General features: G+C 37.1%; 1 non-coding gene and 1 pseudogene across 1 annotated transcript; one reads left to right on the forward strand and one right to left on the reverse strand.

Moving 5' to 3' along the window:
• Positions 1 to 3,056: 3,056 nt before the first annotated feature.
• LOC148580770 (uncharacterized) lies at positions 3,057 to 13,861 on the forward strand (annotated as a pseudogene).
• Positions 13,862 to 19,822: 5,961 nt separating this feature from the next.
• On the reverse strand, positions 19,823 to 19,930 carry LOC148580771 (small nucleolar RNA R71). Its single transcript, XR_015896303.1, has one exon. It is a non-coding gene; the product is annotated as a small nucleolar RNA R71 (small nucleolar RNA).
• Between the last annotated feature and the right edge of the window lie 4,555 nt (positions 19,931 to 24,485).

The raw sequence follows: 24,485 nt of genomic DNA on the forward strand, positions 1-24,485 counted from the left end.
ATAAAAATCGAAGAAAAAGTCTGTAAAGTTTTAATGACAGAAAAACAGACAGAGACTAGTGAACGAACTAGGGCAACATAGCTAGTCCTGGAATTTGCGAATAGGGTTAGGAATTATATGAAAAGTTAAACTGTTTCAGTATAGACTTAATGAACCTATACTTGGGACAGGCGAACTATTCATACCGAAATTTACATAAACTTTAAATACATACGTTAAGCAGAGAAATACAGAGAACAGAGTAACCAGAGTAAAGTAAAGAGATAAAGAGAAAAAGAGTAATATAGATACAGATGAAAAGAGTAATCAGAGAAGAGAAAAGAGATGCAGAGAACAGAGTAATTAAAACAGAGTAAAGAGATACAGAGAAAGAAAGAGGTACTGCATAAGAATGTGAAGGTGATGATGAATAATGAGAATGATAATGAATGATGATAATGAGAATGATTATGTGATGATCTTCTGCGTGAAGGCAGTCAGATAAGATGGTGGTACGACCACTTAGAGTGCTTTCCTGGGATACTTAGCTATAATGCTATTCTGTAAGTCAGAGGACTCTTACAGAGGTATCGAGAACACACGACTAGCAAATACTCCTGTAAGTCAAAGGACTCTTACAGTGAGAGTGTGTGTATGCTCCTGTAAGTCAAAGGACTCTTACAGAGAGTGTGTTGGGCAGATATAAGTTAACTAGCTCCGCCATGCAAGTCAAAGGACTCTTGCAGTGGTTTGCCTCACAAGTCAAAGGACACTTGCGAGGGGCATTGCCAACAGGGAAGCCTTACCTGGTCAAAGGACTCCGGGTAACATCAGGAGCGGGTATGTAACCGACAAATGAGCTCATTACCTGCGCTAGGGCTAGACATGCATCATATTTGGTTGCGCATTTCCTCTGTTATGATTGTTGTTTGAATGTATGCCTTCTTTGTTTTCATTCTATTCTCTGTGTCTGTGTTTTGTTTTCTTGTATTCTTTTGTTTGTGTTTTGCTTTATGTTTTCTTTATTTTCTCTATTTATCTGTTTCTTCTATCTACTACTTCTCGGTATTCTGCTATTTATCTGCTAAACAACACGGAATTAATGAACGTAACTAATAACCCCGGCCCTACTAAGAACTCCCCAGTTCTTACCCCTTCTCTCTCCCTTCCCCCTTCAGATGGAAGTTTGGGTACACTTTCGTAGTTCGCTGATGACCGTTCACAAAGAGGATTCCGCTCTTGGTAGTCTTCAGAGTCTAGGGTGAATCCCGTTCTCTGTTTATATGTATATACTATGAGACCAGCCAATGTCTGCACCCCGTTTGTATGCGAACTTTAACTTAAATCCTGTGTACGAGACTCCTGTTGTGTGGCTACTTGATGGGGTACCAGAGAGACGCCCTATGGCAATGTCTGATCGTGCAGAGGAGTAGCAGATGATGTTCTACCTTTTGATGAAGTTCCACCTGACTTGAGTTTTGAAGACTTAGAACGTACTTTCCCTCACTTTAGTAGTTTAGAGGGACTAGGTGAGTATAGAGTCTAGGCTAGTCTGGGTGCCAGCTTAGGTACCTCTTGAACAGGTCAGGACCTGGGATGTTGTATGTATGTATATGTATATAGTTATTATCTAGCTATATCTAGGGGTGTTCTAACTAAAAGTCTATACTCTAATAAAGGCTGGATCACTGAATGTTGTTAGCTACTTGTGATGTATTTATGTGTGACTGTTTATAACTGTTTTATCTGTTTTTATTTGTGAATTGATTATAAATGATTATGTTTATTAATCCAAACGTTTTCAGAAAAAAAAAAAGGTACCTCACTAACTAACTACGATTTTAACAACGAATCAGGCTCATATAATAAATAATAGATAATAATTAGGATGACAAATTGGTAGCACTCGGTTTCTGGTATGTCCTAGGCGTACTGAAAATTCGGTCGTTACACCATTCAGGCCTTAGATGGGCAGGTATACAGATTTTCTGCTTCTATGGTGTTAGTAATCATGTCAATTGATACATTTTTGGAGCTACATAGTTTCATGTTTAAATCTGTAGAAGTATGGATGCTATACTTGTCAAGCAAATTTTGTCTAATTATATGTAGGTAATTTTTTTAAACATTATTTTTTGAATTTGTGCCATAGATATTTCATGTGATCTTCAATTAAATGTTTCCCTTTCAGGAATGTAGAACACTACTAATTCTTAGCCTTTATGTGTAAATTTCTCAACTTATCTTTGATCCTAGCAAGACATCTTCTTCCAGAGTTCCAGTGATGCTTTGTATCTTGTAGTTTATATTATGTTGCTCTCTATTCTATGTTAATGAAAGAATATGTTAAGAAAAACAAAGTTCATGTTATGTTCACTACAAAAAAACAGACATGATCCAAGTGAGAAAGAGAGTAAAAACCACAAATTGTTCCCTAGCCTAAACTTTTTTATTCCCAGTGGCAACTTTATTCTTTGGTTTTGGTTTATTAGCTTTTAGTTCCTAGATGTTCACATTGTGAGACAGATGAGTACTATTTTGTAAAATTTGATTGGGGACTAAAATTTCTCTTTTGCATGTTTAATTGCTAATCTTTATAATAATTTGAAATTTAGGGAATAATGGTTGAAAAACAACAATGAAAGACTAAAGTTGCCACTCAGAAAATGTTTCTAAACCAATTAGGGGTTTTACTCGGTGAATAGACTAGTGTTTGAATTATTTAATTAGTGTACCATCTTGGTGAATTTTCTTAACTGTTATTGTGATTAGTTTATCAACTGTAGTGATTTTTCCTTATTGCTATGTTTATATGGTTTTTCAATGTAAACAAAGGAACGTTGTTCATTAGCTTAATCCGATAAAGACCAAGGTCACTAAGTATTGAAGTGGATGTCATTACTCGTAATAATTTATTTGTGTGTTGTTTTCTGATGAATCAAGATAATAATATTAACTTATGTACCATAGAAGTTTTAAGTTAACCTTAATCAACAACAAATTCTTTATTCAATAGCATGATAACAACAAAGAACCGAGAATTATTTAGAAAACTCCAAATTAAAGAGTAATCGATAATGGTATTTGATCTTGTTGAGCCTGAAATTTGTCTTGATCACTTTCACAGTGGTAACATAAGATAGTACTCCATATATGAGTTATTTTTCTAGTCTTTAGTTTAAATTTAAAATCTGATATTAGAAAGTCAATTTTGGATTTTCATATCTGTGTTTTTTATTATTCATGAAGCTCTTTTGAATCTAGCCTTTATGAATTTGTTGTATTTTATTTTTTAATAATTGTTTCTAAGCTTGTGATTGATTTGATTTTTTTTTTATAATTGTTTCTAAGCTTATGATTGTTTTACATGTAGCTAGTAGACACTTGTTCCATATTATTTTTCTAAGAGATTTTTTAGTTGGTCATAATAGGGTCAATATACTCTATAATATTATTTTTTTAATGCTAAAAAGTTTTATATATGGCTGAAGTGAATTCTTCTGATTAATCTATGAGGAGAAAATTTCAGGAAAAAATAGATAGATAATTTGATATGCTTCCAGTAACATCAATTTTTTAACTCTTATAGCTTCTTGTTGTGCTATTGATCCATCTTAAGAACACTGTCAGCCGGCTCTAATGCTGTTCTCTCTATCTCTCTCTCTCTTGCAGAAATTTTTGCATATCGTGTTGTATCTTTGCTTTATACTCATGATGTCTCAATTGCTTATCACTTGGTATTTTTTTTGAGAACTTAATTGTCGGTTGTTATAACAACTGTCTATATATGAATATTTGCCAAGGTTTACTTGTTGGTGATTTGTAACATTATTTAAAAATGAATCCCACCTTTTATGTGCCAACTAATTATTAAAATAATAGTATTTAGTGAATAATGGTTGTGAATAATTCTTGAGTGTTGCTGTAGATGACTGTTTCTCTTTTTTTGCTGCATATGTATTGCATCATCAAAAGCATTTTTGCAAGATATCTAACATGTTTATTTCTTTTACGTGTAGGAAGACATGATGTGATGAAGAAAATATGTTCCATACAAATATCAGATGGAATGGGTCTTACAATGACCTTAGATATGTAAATGTAATATTTTGATGTGTTATGTACTTTTTGAGGTATTACATGTAATTGGAAAAATTACACTCTAGTTTGATTTGTGTTGTTTAGACTAAAAATTAAACATATCTATCTTATAATGAAACTTTTATGATTTAGATTTCTTGAATTTCTTATTTTTAGATTTATTTTGTGATTATTATCATTTTGGGATGTGATTATAATTTTAAAAAATTGAATCTCATAAACAACAACAGGCTATAGTCACCGTTTTAAAAAACCGTGACTGTAGAGGCTATGGCCACGGTGAAAAACCGTGACCATAGATAAGGCTATGGTCACGGTTTTAAGGAAGGGTGACCATAGAGGCTATGGTCTTAGTGAAAAACCGTGACCATAGATAGGCTATGGTCACGGTTTTAAGAAGGGTGACCATAGAGTCTATGGCCACGGTGAAAAATCGTGACCATAGATAGGCTATGGTCACGGTTTTAAGGAGGGTGACTATAGAGTCTATGGCCACGGTGAAAAACCGTGACCATAGATAGGGCTATGGTCACGGTTTTAGGTGGGGGGACTATAGAGTCTATGGCCACGGTAAAAACCGTGACCATAGATAGGGCTATGGTCACGGTTTTAAAGAAGGGTGACCATAGAGGCTATAGTCACGGTGAAAACCGTGACCTTCACCATGACCATAGCATAATCTATGGTCACGGTTTTAAGGAGGGGTGACCATAGAGGCTATGGTTACTGTGAAAACTGTGACCATAGATAAGGCTATGGAGCAATGTACGTACGCACAAAGGGAAAAATTGCTCGGGGGCGCACGCATGAGGCATTGTGCATACGCACATTAGGCAGAATGTTGTTGGCCCCATTAGTGAGCTAACACCAGTGGCAACGCCCTAAGTGGATTTTGAACGCAACGTTAGTGCCACCGTTAGTGCACTAACGGTGGTGTTAACACTAGTGCCAACATTCATTTCCAAGGTGCCTCATGCAACTATGAGAACGTTAGTGAGTTAACGCCTGATAGAGGAAAATTGTCGGTAAAGAATTTTGCAAAAATAGTTACGTTGAAAGTATAGTTCTAAACCAACAATGAATCCTCAAATCAAATTTTAATATGGTTGTTACTAGTTCAACCCCAATAAAATAACCGAGAGTATTAATCACGGGTCGTTCTCCCTAGGGATTACAATGAAGTGCTTTAATTATTGGCTATGAAAGTATATTTTGGGGTTTTTATAATAAGGAACAAAAAATGTAAATAGCAAAAGAAATAAGCTAATAACTGAGAAATCTCTTGGCAAGGAATGAGAACTAGAAGTCCTATCCTCGTTATCATCATCAATTGTGACAAGAAGTATCCATTACTCCACTTAGTTAACCTCTAACTATGAAAGAAAGTCAAGTGGATGGAATTGGCTCTTGTTCAAAAGTCCTAGTCAAATCATAGTGAAAGACTAGCTTTAGTGGCATTCAAGTCAACTAGCAACTTCCAATTATCAATCAACAAAAGAGTTTGATAACTCAAGAGTCTCCAATTAATCAACCCAAGCCAAGAGGAGAAAAATCTACTCTAAAATCCAACCAAGTATTTTATCAAACACTTGGAAGGCATAAAAGGAAAGCATAATAAAATGACAAGAAATATAAAATCTAACACTTCCAAATGCAAGGAAGTAACAATAACAAAGCAATTAAACAATAAAGGAACATAAAACATGAAATTGCATTAAAGGAAATTAAAATCAACAAAGTGCTCATAGACATGAAAGTAGCAAAATAGAAGAAATTAACAAAAAGAACTAAGAGAGCAAAGATGTAGCAATAAAAAGTTTTAATTACTTTTTATTATATTTTTATTAGTTTTTATACAAAAATCACATTTCTAGACTTTACTATGAGTTTGTGTATTTTTCTGTGATTTCAAGTATTTTCTGGCTGAAATTGAGGGACCTGAGCAAAAATCTAATTCAGAGGCTGAAAAAGGACTGCAGATGCTGTTGGATTCTAACCCTCCTGCACTCGAAGTGGATTTTCTGGAGCTACAGAAGCCCAATTGGAATGCTCCCAATTGGGTTGGAAAGTAGACATCCTAGGCTTTCCAGAAATATATAATAGTTCTACTTTGCTCGAGATTTGATGGTCCAAACTGGCGTTCAAAGATAGCCTAAAACATCTTGGCCTAAAACGCCCAAACTGGCACCAGAATTGGAGTTAAACGCCCAAAATGGCACCAAAGCTGGCGTTTAACTCCAGGAACAGCCTATGCACGAAAAAGCTTCAATGCTCAGCCCAAGCACACACCAAGTGGGCCCCGGAAGTGAATTTCTGCACTATCTGCACTTAGTTACTCAATTTCTGTAACCCTAGGCTACTAGTTTAGTATAAAAACTACTTTTAGAGATTTATTTTATAATCTTTTGATCCACTTTTGATCTTTTGACCATTGTTCACGTTTTGAGAGGCTAGCCTCACGGCCATACCTAGACTATTTTCACTTATGTATTTTCTACGGTAGAGTTTCTACACCCCATAGATTAAGGTGTGGAGCTCTGCTGTTCTTCATGAATTAATGCAATTACTACTGTTTTCTATTCAATTCACTCCTACTTCTTCTCCAAGATATACTCTTGTTCTTAATTCAGTTAAGTCAGAATGAAGGGGTGACCCATGACAATCACACAATTTTCGTTACTTGCTTAGCCAAGATCCGCATGCCTGACAACCACAAAGCGGTTGGTGCACGAAATATTGATCTCTGACACGGCGCCAAAAACTTGGTACGTGCGATCGTAATCTCAACACTTTCCTCACAACTCTGCACAACTAACCAGCAAGTGTATTGGGTCGTCCAAGTAATACCTTACGTGAGTAAAGGTCGATCCCACGGAGATTGTTGGCTTGAAGCAGGCTATGGTCATCTTGTAAATCTCAGTCAGGTAGATTCAAATGGTTATGGAGTTTTGATAATTAAAAGATAAATAAAACATAAAATAAGGATAGAAATACTTATGTAATTCATTGGTGGGAATTTCAGATAAGTATGTGAAGATGCTTTGTTCCTTCTGAATCTCTACTTTCCTACTGCTTTCATCCAATCCTTCATACTCCTTTCCATGGCAAGTTGTATGTTGGGTGTCACCGTTGTCAATGGCTACTTCCCGTCCTCTTAGTAAAAAGGGTCCTCTACGGTTTCTATATGGCTAATCAACTGTCTGATTGCTCTTCTCGGATAAAAAATACCATGCACAGATATCGTATGGCTAATCAGCTGTTGGTTCTCAATCGTGTCGAAATAGGATTTAATAATCCTTTTGCGTCTGTCACTACGTCCCACAGTCACGAGTTTGAAGCTCGTCATAGTCATCCCATCCCAGATCCTACTCGGAATACCACAGATAAGGTTTAGACTTTCTGGATCTCAAGAATGCTGCCAATTGATTCTAGCCTACACCACGAAGATTCTGATCTCAGACTCAGATGCTCTGTTGTCGGGAGAGACCATGTGAATCGTTGAAGAGAGATCCAAGAGATATACATTCAAGCTTGTTTTTATGTAGAATAGAAGTGTTTGTCAGGCACGCGTTCATAAGTGAGAATGGTGATGAGTGTCACATAATCATCACATTCATCATATTCTTGTGTGCGAATGAATATCTTAGAATAAGAATAAGCATGAATTGAATAGAAAACAGTGGTAATTGCGTTAATACTCGAGGAACAACAGAGCTCCACACCTTAATCTATGGTGTGTAGAAACTCCACTGTTGAAAATACATAAGTGATAATGGTGTTCATTGGCTTCGGCCCCAGAGAGGGAACCAGAATGACCAAGACCTCTAATACAATAGTAAAAAGTCCTATTTATATTGAACTAGTAACCTAGGGTTTACAGAAATAAGTAAATGATTCAAAAATCCACTTTTGGGGCCCACTTGGTGTGTGCTTGGGATGACCACTGAAGCTTTCATGTGTAGAGACTTCTCTTGGAGTTAAACGCCAGTTTGTAGCATGTTTTTGGCGTTTAACTCTAGTTTGTTACTTGTTTATGGCGTTTAACGCCAGAATAGGGCAGAAAGCTGGTGTTGAACGCCAGTTTACGTCGTTTAAACTCAGGAAAAGTATGGACTATTATATATTGCTGGAAAGCTCTGGATGTCTACTTTCCAACGCAATTGAGAGCGCGCCATTTAGAATGATTGGCCTCCATAGGAACTCAGAATTCAGATAGTGTTATTGATTCTCCTAGTTTAGTATGTTGATTCTTGAACACAGCTACTTTATGAGTCTTCGCCGTGGCCCTAAGAACTTTGTTTTCTAGTATTACCACCGGATACATAAATGCCACAGACACATGACTGGGTGAACCTTTTCAGATTGTGACTCAGCTTTGCTAAAGTCCCCAGTTAGAGGTTGATGAGCGGATAATTTATACGCTTTTTGGAATTGTTTTTACATAGTTTTTAGTATGATTTAATTAGTTTTAGTATATTTTTATTAGTTTTTAAATAAAAATCACATTTCCGGACTTTACTATGAGTTTGTGTGTTTTTCTGTGATTTCAGGTATTTTCTGGCTGAAATTGAGGGACTTGAGCAAAAATCAGATTCAGAGGCTGAAGAAGGACTGCAGATGTTGTTGGATTCTGATCTCCCTGCACTCAAAGTGAATTTTCTGGAGATACAGGAGTCCAAATGGATATAGGCTAGAATTATTGGTGGCCATTCTTGAGATCCGAGTCTTCGTGGTATAGGCTAGAATTATTGGCGGCCATTCTTGAGATCCGGAAAGTCTAAACCTTCTCTGTGGTATTTCGAGTAGGATCTGGGAAAGGATAGCTATGACGAGCTTCAAACTCGCGAGTGCTTGATGACAAGTCATCTTAGCCTAGTTTCACTAGCCTTTTTCTTTTGTTTTCAACTGAATTATACACTTTCATGAGCCATAAGAAAGCCAATTGGGTAGATTTTCATGTTTCCTTTGATTTAATCAACCATGTATGAATTCATGCTATTTCATGAGGTTTTATGCTATAATTGTCACATATTATGAAAGAATGAATATCTCATGATTTTGAGCATAGCTTTGATGTGTTTGGTTGATTAATGATAGGTGAAGAAAGCTTGGAGAAAGGTTGAAGCAAGAAGGAATGGTTAGGAGGAAGAGAGGACAAAAAGTTTGAGCAAAAGTTTGCCTCAAACTTTAGCTCAAACTTTTGGATTAATTGAAAATGAACCAGGAAGCAAAAAGCTGGACCAAAAGTTAGCCTCAAACTTTTTGGCTAACTTTTGGACAAAAGCTGGAGCAAAAGTTAGCCTCAAACTTTTTGGCTAACTTTTGGCATCACAAAACACACCCTGGAGAGCAAAAGTTTGCGCCAACGTTAGCCCCTAACTTTTTGGCTAACGTTGGTGCATGAAAAACACTCCCTGGACTAGCAAAAGTTTGCGCCAATGTTAGCCCCTAACTTTTTGGCTAACGTTGGCACCATGAATAAGCAAGGGGAGGCCAACGTTGGAGCAAAAGTTAGACCCCTAACTTTTGCCCCAACGTTGGTATCAGCAAGGAAGGGTGCTGATGTGAAAAGTTGGAGCAAAAGTTAGCCCCTAACTTTTACTCCAACTTTTACTCAAGCTTTCATAATTCCAACCCGGTTCAATTCGGTTCTTCTCCAAACTCCAAGAGCAATCAACCAAGGCCTCTCTCAACCCAATTCCATCAAGAGCAAAGGCCCAATTGAAGGCTTGAAGACCATTTGAAGAAAGTGTATAAATAGCATAGGATTTAAGTTTTTCGTGGAGCTTCCCTTTTAGTTTTTCAGAATAGTTTTCTTTTCGGTTTGCTTAGAGCTCACTTTTACATTTCTTAGCATTGTTGTTTTAATTCAAGAGAATTTGGGAGGAGAATTGATCTCTCTTCTTCCTTGTTCTTGCCCAGCACTCTTTACTTTTCTTGTCTTGGATTTTGGGTGGAGAATTGAAGAAATTCTGTTTCAATCTCACCTTGGGAGCTTGTTTAATTTTCTGCTTAATTGAATTTCAATTTTGGTTACTTGCTTCTTCATCTACTTTCTTTGCAATTTACAATTTCCTTTGCAATTGTGCTTGTTGGATCTAGGAAGGCATTGAGATCTAGACTTGGTTTTCTAGTCTCTTGGGTCCTGAGATCTGAATTCAAATTTTACATCCTCTGTTTACTGCTTTTCATGCTCATTACTTTTCTGTTTTAGATCCGATTCGATCCAAGTCTTCTTCTATTTCTCTGCTTGTTGAAATTTTACGTTTCCTTGTTTAATTTCTGCAAATCCAACTCCCAATTCCCTTTACAATTCAAGCCATTTACATTTCTTGCACTTTAAGATTCTGCAATTTACATTTCTTGCGTTCTAAGTTTCTGCCATTTAATTTCTTTCTCTTTAAGATTCAGCACTTTAAATTCCAGTTCTCTTTAATTTCATGCAATTTACCCATTTCTTTTACTTTATATGCAATTTAAATTCTGCAAATCACAAATCTCTCAACCAAATCTTGATTCGCTTGACTAAATCAACCACTAAACTAAAATTGCTCAATCCTTCAAGATCGACCTCACTCCCGTGAGTTATTATTTCTTGATGCAACCCGGTGCACTTGCCGGTTAAGTTTGGGTGTTTTGGAGAAATTCGTTTTTCCACGAAAATATCCCATCAAGTTTTTGGCGTCGTTGCCGGGGATTGATTAGATTGACAATGATTAAGTGAGGTGGTGATCTAGATCTAGCATTTTTATTTTCTGTTCCCTTAATTTTCAATTAACCCACTAACTGTTTGAATTTTTGCTTAAGCTAACTAAAACTTCATTCTAGAAGTAGATTGAAGTGTCACTGGTTTGTGTGTTTCTTATGTTCTGCTTGTATGTCAGGTACAAGAAGAAATACACCCATCTTTCATGAACAAGACGAAAGAACTCTTAGAAGGTTAAGAAGAGCTGAAAGAGGGAAAAATATTGTTGGAGAAGAGGAATCAGAAGAAGAATTCCAAGATATGGAGGAACATTCAACCAATCCACCAGGTGGAGCAGACAACAACAATAACAATCCACCCCAGAGGAGAGTTTTAGCTTCCTATACTTTTGCAAATCCTAGACATTGTGGAAGTAGCATCTTAACACCAAATGTCAATGCAAACAATTTTGAACTAAAGCCACAACTCATCACTTTGGTTCAAAACAATTGCTCTTTTGGTGGAGGACCACTTGAAGATCCGAACCAACACTTATCCACCTTCTTGAGGATTTGTAACACTGTTAAAACTAATGGTGTGCCTCCTGACAGCTACAAGCTATTACTATTCCCATTTTCTCTCAGAGACAAGGCCACTCAATGGTTGGAATCCTTTCCAAGAGACAGCATCAACAATTGGGATGATTTGATAACCAAGTTCCTTGCCAAATTTTACCCACCTCAAAGGATCATAAGGTTGAAGACTGAGGTACAAACATTTACACAAGTGGAGGCTGAACCCATCCATGAGGCATGGGAGAGATACAAGGCTCTAATCAGGAAATGTCCTCCTGAAATGTTCACTGAGTGGGATAAGCTGCAGAATTTCTATGAGGGCTTAACATTGAAATCTCAAGAAGCTTTGGATCATTCAGCTGGAGGTTCCTTGCAACTCATGAAAACTGCAGAGGAAGCTCAAAATCTCATTGATATGGTGGCTAACAACCAATATTTCTTTGCTCATCAAAGAAACCGCCAACCATCACAAAGAAGAGGAGTAATGGAGCTAGAAGGAGTGGACTCAATCTTGGCTCAAAACAAGATGATGCAGCAGCAAATTCAACAACAATTTGAGCAAATGGCCAAGAGGATTGATAGTCTCCAAGTTGCAGCAGTTAACACTAGCCAACCATCAACCACATGGGGGCAGAATGAAGAAACTCAAGAAGAACAATAACAAGAGCATGTACAGTATATGCACAACCAAGGACCAAATGAAGTGTATGGTGATACATACAATCCATCCTGGAAGAACCACCCAAACCTCAGATGGGGAGATAATCATACCCAAAACCAACAACCATGGCAGAGGAACTCAAACCAAAATAACCCAAGAAGCAACCAAAACCACAACCAGCAGCAAACTAACCAAAACCCCTACAGAAAACCTCAAAACAACTACCCCAACCCCAACCAGTACCAATCTAATAACCAACCCACCAACCAAAATGCCTACCATCCACCACCCACATCTCATAACCCACCTCAAGTATCACCTGAAGCCCAAAGAATCACTAACTTGGAGGCCGTGATAGACAAAATGTTGAAACACCTGGAAATGACAACCAAGAATCATGAAGCATCCCTGAAGAGCCTAGAGAGACAGATGGGGCAAATCTCCAAGCAGATTTCTCTTGAGAGACCCTCAAGCTCTCTGCCGAGTGACACAATTCCAAATCCTAAGGAAGAATGTAAGGCGATACAATTAAGGAGTGGGAGAACATTGATGAGAAATAATAACACTACAAAGAAGCAAGCAGAGAGCAGCAAAAGTGCAATAGAAGATGAGGAGCAAACAAAGGCAGATGAAGCTAAGGATCAAGTTATGATGCCAAACAAGAGAATTGAGAAACTCAAAGAGAAAGACAACCAGCCACACGGTTCAACAGAAGTGACTCAGGGACAGCAGCAAATAGGAAAGAGCATCACACCTCCACTACCATACCCCCAGAGGTTCAACAAAGAAACCAAGGACCAGCATTTTCACAAGTTCCTTGAGACTTTCAAAAAGCTGGAAATTAATATTCCTTTTGCTGAAGCACTTGAGCAAATGCCTCTGTATGCCAAGTTTTTGAAGGAGCTTATCAACAAGAAAAGAAGTTGGGATGAGAAGGAAACCATACTGCTCACTGAGGAATGCAGGGCTTTGATTCAAAAAGGGCTTCCCCCTAAGCTTGAAGATTCAGGGAGCTTTTTGCTACCTTGCACCATTGGGGAATTAACCATCACTAAAGCAATGTGCGATCTAGGAGCAAGTATCAACTTAATACCATCCTCCTTGGTAAAAAAGCTGCATATAGAGGAAGTTAAACCAGTACAGATATCTCTAGAGCTAGTAGATAAGTCAACAGTATACCCCAGGGGTATGATTGAAAACCTGCTGGTCAAGGTGGACAGTTTCATATACCCTGCAGATTTTGTGGTTCTAGATTCAGAAGGGGATGATGGTGACTCTATTATTCTGGGAAGGCCATTCTTGGCCACCGCTAGAGCTATCATAGACATAGAGGAAGAAGAATTAACTCTCAGAATGCATGATAAGAGTGTCACTCTGAAGGTGTTACCAGAAGCACAGTTTGGTAATGAGAAGAAAAACTATATGGAACTTGACAAGGAAGAATCTCAGTTAAAGGAAGAAAGCAACAAGGCGATTCACAACAACATCCCAAGGCAAAAGATTGTGCAAACTGATGAAGAAGTCCAAGAGAATATGGGAGTATTAGCCACTGAAAGGATGAAAGATCCCCAAGGTAAGCCTACGGCCAGAAAAGAAAGGTCAACGAAAGAAAGGATGAAACACAGAAACAAAACAAAAAGGGGTTGGAAGAACAGGAAGACTCCAACAGAAGGGCTTTCCAAATGTGACAAAGTGCAATTAATATATCAACAACTGGGAGCAAGCCGACAGACTGATGACTATTACAATGTTAGCAATATACTCTCGTTGGAAAATGCTGAAATTGAACACCAGAGAACAAAGAGGAGGATCACAGTCAGGGGAGACAAGTTGAGGCACTACAATCCTCAACCACCATAAAAGAAAGCCCCAATGTCAAGCTAGTGACAATAAAAGAGCTCTTGTTGGGAGGCAACCCAACCTGAGGTAGTTTTCTTTTCATAGCTTTTTCAATAAAAATGTTGAATAATTGACATGTATTGCAAGGAGCTAAGTTTGGTGTTGCACACCAAAAACAACTTAAGGGAGAATGGAGGATTCTAAGTTTGGTGTTCCACCAAAACCTCATTCAAAAGCACATTCTAACTTCCTGCACATTGTTAGTTCCAAGCAATCGAACAGATTATTCAACCACTTAACTGCCTTTTAGTCTTAACTTCATAACCTTTAGCAAGGACACAAGATTTTGCCTAGAGTTAACCTGTTGTATCCAGAGAAGTGGCAAGAACTCAAGTTTGGTGTTCCCACACCAAATTAAATCCACAAGCCACACTCAATTCATGCATACTAACTGGTCATCTAAGGGCTTGAGAAGCAAGCTACTTTTGAGAATTAAGCAGGGAATTCACCACCATTTGAAGACACTATGCATCATAACTCAAAAGGGCACAACAGAAGGAAGGCAAAGGAATTGCAAACCAATAGGTTGTATTTATACTTAACTCTTACTGTTGAAAAATGTTTCGACTTGTGTTTTGATAAAGTGTTCATCTAATACAAGTAGAATTTCTCTTAGAATAAGTAAGCTAGTCTATGTGTATGCTTGTGTGTTTACTTTCACTGAACAAAACGCATGCTTTGTCCCCTGCATTTTCAATTCAATAAAAGAAATGTTTGAATGTGAAGTGAGATAGTTCTCTGTTAGATAGAAGTACAGTAAAAGTAAGAGGTGGTGTGTGTGTGATTGTATAATAGCTCACTTTGGTGAATAAGAGACCTAGGATGTCCCCTTCTAAGTATAAAGTGGCCTACTGTCTATGAATCTCAATCAAATAAAAATCCTTGGTTAGAAAGAAAAATAAAAAAAGAAAGAAAAAAAATAGCCAAAGAGTGGTAGAACAAAAGAAAACAAAAAAGAAACAAAGCTGGACACCAATAGCTTGAACCTTAGAATATATGCCTGTGGTGTCTTTGTATTAGGATCTGCTTGGATTATTAAACTCTTTGGAGTGCATCAACACTTGATGACTTGGGTTAACTAACCCGGGATCATCAGCTAAAAGTCCACTATCAAGAGCAACCTAACTACAAGGCATTTAGTAACCCAAAGAGGTGCTGGGCATCAATGTTCTAAGAAGAAATGTGAGCCAAGTGTCTATAGTGAATAATGTGTCAAGTATAAAGAAAAGGAAATGAACTTGCTACACATGACACTCAAATAAAGCTTATGAACAAGATAATAGCCAAGGATAAAGGAATAATGAGAGGTCATAGCAGTATGTTACTTGAAGCTTGAAGGAGGCTTTCTAGGCTTAAGAGTCAATAAGAGGTGAGTGTGTACATATCCACATAAAACCCCATGAACTACCAATAACACTCTACTAGCATGAACATCCTCTTCCATTTCATTCTTTCTTCTCAATAAATCATTTCTTGCTTGGGGACAAGCAAGCTTTAAGTTTGGTGTTGTGATGACAAGTCATCTTAGCCTAGTTTCACTAGCCTTTTTCTTTTGTTTTCAACTGAATTATACACTTTCTTGAGCCATAAGCAAGCCAATTGGGTAGATTTTCATGTTTCCTTTGATTTAATCAACCATGTATGAATTCATGCTATTTCATGAGATTTTATGCTATAATTGTTACATATTATGAAAGAATGAATATCTCATGATTTTGAGCATAGCTTTGATGTGTTTGGTTGATTAATGATAGGTGAAGAAAGCTTGGAGAAAGGTTGAAGCAAGAAGGAATGGTTAGGAGGAAGAGAGGACAAAAAGTTTGAGCAAAAGTTTGCCTCAAACTTTAGCTCAAACTTTTGGATTAATTGAAAATGAACCAGGAAGAAAAAAGCTGGACCAAAAGTTAGCCTCAAACTTTTTGGCTAACTTTTGGGCAAAAGCTGGAGCAAAAGTTAGCCTCAAACTTTTTGGCTAACTTTTGGCATCACAAAACACACCCTGGAGAGCAAAAGTTTGCGCCAACGTTAGCCCCTAACTTTTTGGCTAACGTTGGCGCATGAAAAACACTCCCTGGACTAGCAAAGGTTTGCGCCAACGTTAGCCCCTAACTTTTTGGCTAACGTTGGCACCATGAATAAGCAAGGGGAGTCCAACGTTGGAGCAAAAGTTAGACCCCTAACTTTTGCCCCAACGTTGGTATCAGCAAGGAAGGGTGCTGATGTGAAAAGTTGGAGCAAAAGTTAGCCCCTAACTTTTACTCCAACTTTTACTCAAGCTTTCATAATTCCAACCCGGTTCAATTCGGTTCTTCTCCAAACTCCAAGAGAAATCAACCAAGGCCTCTCTCAACCCAATTCCATCAAGAGCAAAGGCCCAATTGAAGGCTTGAAGACCATTTGAAGAAAGTGTATAAATAGCATAGGATTTAAGTTTTTCGTGGAGTTTCCCTTTTAGTTTTTCAGAATAGTTTTCTTTTCGGTTTGCTTAGAGCTCACTTTTACATTTCTTAGCCTTGTTGTTTTAATTCAAGAGAATTTGGGAGGAGAATTGATCTCTCTTCTTCCTTGTTCTTGCCCAGCACTCTTTACTTTTCTTGTCTTGGATTTTGGGTGGAGAATTGAAGAAATTTTGTTTCAATCTCACCTTGGGAGCTTGTTTAATTTTCTGCTTAATTGAATTTCAGTTTCGGTTACTTGCTTCTTCATCTACTTTCTTTGCAATTTACAATTTCCTTTGCAATTGTGCTTGTTGGATCTAGGAAGGCATTGAGATCTAGACTTGGTTTTCTAGTCTCTTGGGTCCTGAGATCTGAATTCAAATTTTACATCCTCTGTTTACTGCTTTTCATGCTCATTACTTTTCTGTTTTAGATCCGATTCGATCCAAGTCTTCTTCTATTTCTCTGCTTGTTGAAATTTTACGTTTCCTTGTTTAATTTCTGCAAATCCAACCCCCAATTCCCTTTACAATTCAAGCCATTTACATTTCTTGCACTTTAAGATTCTGCAATTTACATTTCTTGCGTTCTAAGTTTCTGCCATTTAATTTCTTGCTCTTTAAGATTCTGCACTTTAAATTCCAGTTCTCTTTAATTTCATGCAATTTACCCATTTCTTTTACTTTCTATGCAATTTAAATTCTGCAAATCACAAATCTCTCAACCAAATCTTTATTCGCTTGACTAAATCAACCACTAAACTAAAATTGCTCAATCCTTCAAGATCGACCTCACTCCCGTGAGTTATTATTACTTGATGCGACCTGGTGCACTTGCCGGTTAAGTTTGGGTGTTTTGGAGAAATTCGTTTTTCCACGTAAATATCCCATCAGTGCTGGGCGTAGTGACAGACGCAAAAGGATTACTGAATCCTATTCCAGTATGATCGAGAACCGACAGATGATTAGCCGTGCGGTGACAGCGCATATTGGACCATTTTCACTGAGAGGACGGGAAGTAGCCATTGACAACAGTGATGCCCTACATAAAGCTTGCCATGGAAAGGAGTAGGAATGATTGGATGAAGACAGCAGGAACCAGAGGTTCAGGAGGAACAAAAACATCTCTATACGCTTATCTGAAATTCTCACCAATGAATTACATAAGTATTTCTATCCTATTTTATATTTTAATTATATTTTAATTATCAATTCACCATAACCATTCGAAATCCGCCTGCATGAGATTTACAAGGTGACCATAGATTGCTTCAAGCTGACAATCTCCGTGGGATCGACCGTTACTCACATAAGGTTTATTACTTGGACGACCCAGTGCACTTGCTGGTTAGTTGTATGAAGTTGTGAAGAAGAACTAAGATTATGAACGTGCGTATTAAATTTTCAGCGCCGTTACCAAGGAATGAATGATCACGATTTTGCATACCAAGTTTTTGGCGCCGTTGCCGGGGATTGTTCTAGTTTGGACAACTGACGGTTCATCTTGTTGCTCAAATTAGGTAATTTTATTTTAATTTTAAGCTTTTTGTTTCTATTCTTTTTGTTTTCGAAAAAATTACAAAAAAAAATAATAAAATTATAAAAACCAAAAAAATTTGATGTTTCTTGTTTGAGTCTTGTGTCAACTTTTATGTTTGGTGTCAAATTGCATCTTTTTAATTTCAATAAAATTTTCGAAAACTCATGCATGTGTTCTTCATGATCTTCAAGTTGTTCTTGATGATTTTTCTTGTTTGATCTTTAAATTTTTCTTGTTTTGTGTCTTTTCTTGTTTTCCATATGCATTTTCAATTTGTTAGTGTCTCAACATTAAAAATTTTTAAGTTTGGTGTCTTGCATGTTTTTCTTTTCTTAAAAATTTTTTCAAAAATATGTTCTTGGTGTTCATCTTGACATTCAAAGTGTTCTTGCATGCATTGTGTGTTTTGATTCATAATTTTCATGTTTGGAGTCTTTTTGATGTTTTTCTCTCTCATCATTAAAATTCAAAAAAAAATATCTTTACCTTATTCTCTCATAAATTTTCGAAAATTTGGTTTGATTTAGTCAAAAAGTTTTTAAATTTAATTGTTTCTTATGAGTCAAGTCAAATTTTCAATTTAAAAATTCTATCTTTTTCAAAAATCAAATCTTTTTCATTTTTCCTTTCATAATTTCGAAATTTTCAAAATTTATTTTCAAAATATTTTTCTTATTTCTATTTCATATTTTCGAAATTAATGCTAACAATTAATGTGATTGATTCAAAAATTTTTAGTTTGTTACTTGCCTAGTAAAAAAGGTTCAATCTTTTAAATTTAAAATCATATCTTTTTGTTTCTTGTTAGTTAGGTAATCAACTTTAATTTTTCAAAATCAAATCTTTTTAAATTTCTTTTTCAAATCTTTTTCAAATAAGTTTCAATCACATCTTTTTCAAAATCAATTTCAAAATCTTTTCTAACTTCTTTTCTAACTTCTTATCTTTTCAAAATTGATTTTCAAATCTTTTTCAATTAATCTTATCTTGTTTGATTCTTATCTTTTTAAAAACTACATAACTAATTCTCTCTCTCTAATTTTCGAAAATCACTAACATCTTTTTCAAAATTCCTTTTTAATTAACTAATTGTTTTAAATTTTACTTTAATTTAATTTAATTTTTCTTTTTTTAAAATTTTTTTTTGAATTTTAACTTTAATTTTAAATTAAAAACAAAAATATTTTTTATTTTATTTAATTTTCGAATTCTTCCTTCTCTCATCCCCTTCTATTTATTTATTTATCTACTAACACTTCTCTTCTACTCAAAAATTTGAACCCACTCTTCTCTTCTGTGTTCAAATTTTTATCTTTTCCTTCTTCTATTCTTCTCTTCTTATACTTACATAAAGAATCTCTATACTGTGACATAGAGGATTTCATATTTTCTTTTGTGTTCTCTTCTTTTTCATATAAGCAGGAACAAGGATAAGAACATTCTTGTTGAAGCTGATCCTGAATCTGAAAGGACTCTGAAGAGGAAGCTAAGGGAAGCTAAAGCACAACTCTCTGGAGAAAATCTGACAAAATTTTTTGAAAAAGAAGGAGACATTGCCGAAAATAATAACAATGCAAGGAAGATGCTTGGTGACTTTACTGCACAAAATTCCAATTTACATGGAAGAAGCATCTCAATCCCTGCCATTGGAGCAAACAATTTTGAGCTAAAGCCTTAATTAATTTCTCTGATGCAACAGAACTGCAAGTTTCATGGACTTCCATCAGAAGATCCTTTTCAGTTCTTAACTGAATTCTTGCAAATCTGTGATACCGTTAAGACCAATGGGGTTGATCCCGAGGTCTACAGGCTTATGCTTTTCCCGTTTTCTGTAAGAGACAGAGCTAAAATATGGTTGGACTCTCAACCTAAAGATAGCCTGAACTCTTGTGATAAGCTGGTCACGGCTTTCTTAGCCAAGTTCTTTCCTCCTCAAAAGCTTAGCAAGCTTAGAGTGGATGTTCAAACCTTCAAACAAAAAGAAGGTGAATCCCTCTATGAAGCTTGGGAGAGATATAAGCAACTGACCAAAAAGTGTCCTTCTGACATGCTTTCAGAATGGACCATCCTGGATATATTCTATGATGGTCTGTTTGAATTATCAAGGATGTCATTGGACTATTCTGTAGGTGGATCCATTCACCTAAAGAAAACGCCTACAGAAGCTTAAGAACTCATTGACATGGTTGCAAATAACCAGTTCATGTACACTTCTGAAAGGAATCCTGTGAGTAATGGGACGCCTCAGAGGAAGGGAGTTCTTGAGATTGATACTCTGAATGCCATATTGGCTCATAATAAAATATTGACTCAGCAAATCAATATGATTTCTCAGAGTCTGAATGGATTGGAAGCTGCATCCAACAGTACTCAAGAGGCATCTTCTGAAGAAGAAGCTTATGATCCTGAGAACCCTGCAATAGCAGAGGTGAATTATATGGGGGAACCCTATGGAAATACCTATAATTCCTCATGGAGAAATCATCCAAATTTCTCATGGAAGGATCAACAAAAGCCTCAACAAGGCTTTAATAATGGTGGAAGAAACAGGTTTAGCAATAGCAAGCCTTTTCCATCATCCACTTAGCAACAGACAGAGAATTCTGAGCAGAATCCATCTAACTTAGCAAATATAGTCTCTGATCTATCTAAGGCAACATTAAGTTTCATGAATGAAACAAGGTCCTCCATTAGAAATTTGGAGGCACAAGTGGGCCAGCTGAGTAAAAGAGTTACTGAAACCCCTCCTAGTACTCTCCCAAGCAATACAGAAGAGAATCCAAAAAGAGAGTGCAAGGCCATTACCTTACTTGGTGTGGCCGAACCCAAAGAGGAGGAGGAGGACGTGAATCCTAGTAAGGAAGACCTCCTGGGATGTTCACTGACCAATAAGGAGTTTTCCTTTGAGGAACCAAAGGAATCTGAGGCTCATTTAGACACCATAGAGATTCCATTGAACCTCCTTTTACCATTCATGAGCTCTGATGACTATTCATCTTCTGAAGAAGATGAAGACATTGCTGAAGAGCAAGTTGCTCAATATTTAGGAGCAATCATGAAGCTGAATGCCAAATTATTTGGTAATGAGACTTGGGAGGATGAACCTCCATTGCTCATCAAGGAACTAAATGCCTTGGTTCAGCAAACTCTACCTCAAAAAGAAATAGGATCCTGGTAAACTCCTAATTTCCTATAACATAGGCACCATGACCTTTGAGAAGGCTCTGTGTGACCTGGGGTCAGGAATAAACTTAATGCCACTCTCTGTAATGGAGAAACTATGAATCTTTGACGTGCAAGCTGCCAGAATCTCATTAGAGATGGTAGACAACTCAAGAAAATAGGCTTATGGACTAGTAGAGGACATGTTAGTAAAGGTTGAAGGCCTTTACATCCCTTCTGATTTCATAATCCTAGACACTGGGAAGGATGAGGATGAATCCATCATCCTTGGAAGACCCTTCCTAGCCGCAGCAAGAGCTGTGATTGATGTGGACAGAGGAGAATTGATCCTTCAACTGAATGAGGACAACCTTATGTTTAAAACTCAAGGATCTCCTTCTGTAACCATGGAGAGTAAGCATGAAAAGCTTCTCTCACTGCAGAGTCAACCAAAGCCCTCACAGTCAAACTCTAAGTTTGGTGTTGGGAGGCCACAACCAAACTCTAAGTTTGGTGTTGAACCCCCACATTCAAATTCTAAGTTTGGTGTTGGAAGGTCCCAACAATGCTCTGAACATCTGTGAGGCTCCATGGGAGCTCACTGTCAAGCTATTGACTTTAAAGAAGCACTTGTTAGGAGGCAACCCAATGTTATTTAATTATATCTATTTATTTTCTATTGTTATTTTATGTTTTTTTTAGGTTGATGATCATGTGGAGTCACAAAAACTACTGAAAAATAAAAAACAGAATGAAAGATAGAATTAAAAATAGCTCACCCTGGAGGAAGAGCTTACTGGCGTTTAAACGCCACTAAGAAGCATCAAACTAGCGTTTAACGCCAGAAAGAAGCATCAAGCTGGCGTTAAACGCCAGAAACAAGCATCAGACTAGCGTTTAACGCCAGAACAAAGCATGGAAGTGGCATTTAACGCCAAAAACAGGCAGCAGCCTAGCGTTAAACGCCAGTATTGCATACAAAGGGCATTTTGCACGCCTAATTGGAGCAGGGATGCTACATCCTTGACCCCTCAGGATCTGTGGACCCCACAGGATCTCCACCTACCCTAACTCTCTCTCTTCACACCTTTTCATAACCCTCTTCCCCAAATACCCTTCACAAATCACCTCAATCACTTTTTCCCATCACCTCTGATGAGCGGATAATTTATACGCTTTTTGGCATTGTTTTTAGTATATTTTTAGTAGGATCTAGTTACTTTTAGGGATGTTTTCACTAGTTTTTATGTTAAATTCACATTTCTGGACTTTACTATGAGTTTGTGAGTTTTTCTGTGATTTTAGGTATTTTCTGGCTGAAATTGAGGGACTTGAGCAAAAATCAGATTCAGAGGTTGAAGAAGGACTGCTGATGCTGTTGGATTCTGACCTCCCTGCACTCAAAGTAGATTTTTTGGAACTACAGAACTCAAAATGGCATGCGTCGAATTGCGTTAGAAAGTAGACATCCAGGGCATTCCAGCAATATATAATAGTCCATACTTTGGCCGAGTTTAGACGACGTAAAAGGGCGTTGAACGCCAGTTCTACGCTGCTGTTTGGAGTTAAACGCCAGAAATAGGTTACAAGCCAGAGTTGAACGCCAGAAATACGTTACAAACTGGCGTTCAACTCCAAGAATGACCTCTGCACATGGAAAGCTAAAGCTCACCAAGTGGGCTCCGAAAGTGGATTTATGCATCAATTACTTACTTCTGTAAACCCTAGTAGCTAGTTTATTATAAATAGAACTTTTTACTATTGTATTAGACATCTTATGATTTTTAGTTCATCTTTGAATCATATTGATCACATTTGGGGGCTGGCCATTCGGCCATGCCTGGACCTTCATCACTTATGTATTTTTAACGGTAGAGTTTCTGCACTCCATAGATTAAGGTGTGGAGCTCTGCTGTTCCTCATGATTTAATGCAAAGTACTACTGTTTTTCTATTCAATTCAACTTATTCCGCTTCTAAGTTATCCATTCGCACCCAAGAACATGATGAATGTGATGATTATGTGACGCTAATCATCATTTTCACTTTTGAACGCGTGCCTGACAAACACTTCCGTTCTACATGCAAACAAGCTAGAAGGAATATCTCTTAGATATCTAATACAGAGGACCGAGTCTGAGATATTAGAATCTTTGTGGTATAAGTTAGAACCCATGGATGGCCATTCCTGAGATTTAGAAAGTCTAAACCTTGTCTGTGGTATTCTGAGTAGGATCTGGGAAGGGATGGCTGTGACGATCTTCAAACTCGCGAGTGCTGGACGCAGTGACAGAAGCAAAAGGAGGGTGAATCCTATTCCAGTATGATCGAGAACCTCAGTTGATTAGCCGTGCTGTGACAGAGCATTTGGACCATTTTCACAAGAGGATAGGATGCAGCCATTGACACGGTGATGCCTCCAGATGATTAGCCATGCAGTGACAGTGCATCGGACCATTTTCCAGAGAGGATGAAAAGTAGCCATTGACAATGGTGATGTCCTTACATAAAGCCAGCCATGGAAAGGAGTAAGATTGATTGGATGAAGACAGCAGGAAAGTAGAAGTTCAGAGGAACGAAAGCATCTCCATACGCTTATCTGAAATTCTCACCAATGATATACATAAGTATTTCTATCTTTATTTTCTGTTTATTTATTATAAATTTTCGAAAATACCATAATCAATTATTATCCGCCTGACTGAGATTTACAAGGTGACCATAGCTTGCTTCATACCGACAATCTCCGTGGGATCGACCCTTACTCACGTAAGGTTTATTACTTGGACGACCCAGTGCACTTGCTGGTTAGTTGTATCGAAGTTGTGAATGAAAAATGATTTATTAAGACGTGCGTACAGAGTTTTTGGCACCGTTGCCTGAGATCACAATTTCGTGCACCATGTTTTTGGCGCCTTTTCCGGGGATTGTTCGAGTTTGGACAACTGACGGTTCATCTTGTTGCTCAGGTTAGGTAATTTTCTTTTTGTTTTATTTTCAAAAATTTTTCAAAAATCTTTCAAAAATTTCTCATCTGTTTTTGAAAAAAAAATAAAAAATAAAAAATTCTTTTCAAAAAAATTTTATTATGTTCTTCAGAATTTTTAAGAATGAATTCTAGTGTTTCATGAAGCATGTTGAAGCCTGACTGGCTGTAAAGCCATGTCTAATCCTTTTGGATAGGGGCTTCCAACCATCAGCATAGAGGCAAGTTAATTTGATAAGTAATGAGCAGTATGTTCTGATGTTACATGCTAAAGCTTGGCTGGCTATTAAGCCATGCCTAACCCTCAGATTGGAGCTTTAGACTAAGAGTACAAAGATTCCTGGAATTCATATAAAAAATTTTGGAATCCTTATTTTTATTTTTCAAATAATTTTCAAAAAATCCAAAAAAATCATAAAATCATAAAAATCAAAAATTTTTTGTGTTTCTTGTTTGAGTCT

The sequence above is a fragment of the Arachis ipaensis genome, chromosome B10, assembly GCF_059453495.1.
Source record: "Arachis ipaensis isolate K30076 ecotype BB chromosome B10, ASM5945349v1, whole genome shotgun sequence".
NCBI lineage: Eukaryota > Viridiplantae > Streptophyta > Magnoliopsida > Fabales > Fabaceae > Arachis > Arachis ipaensis.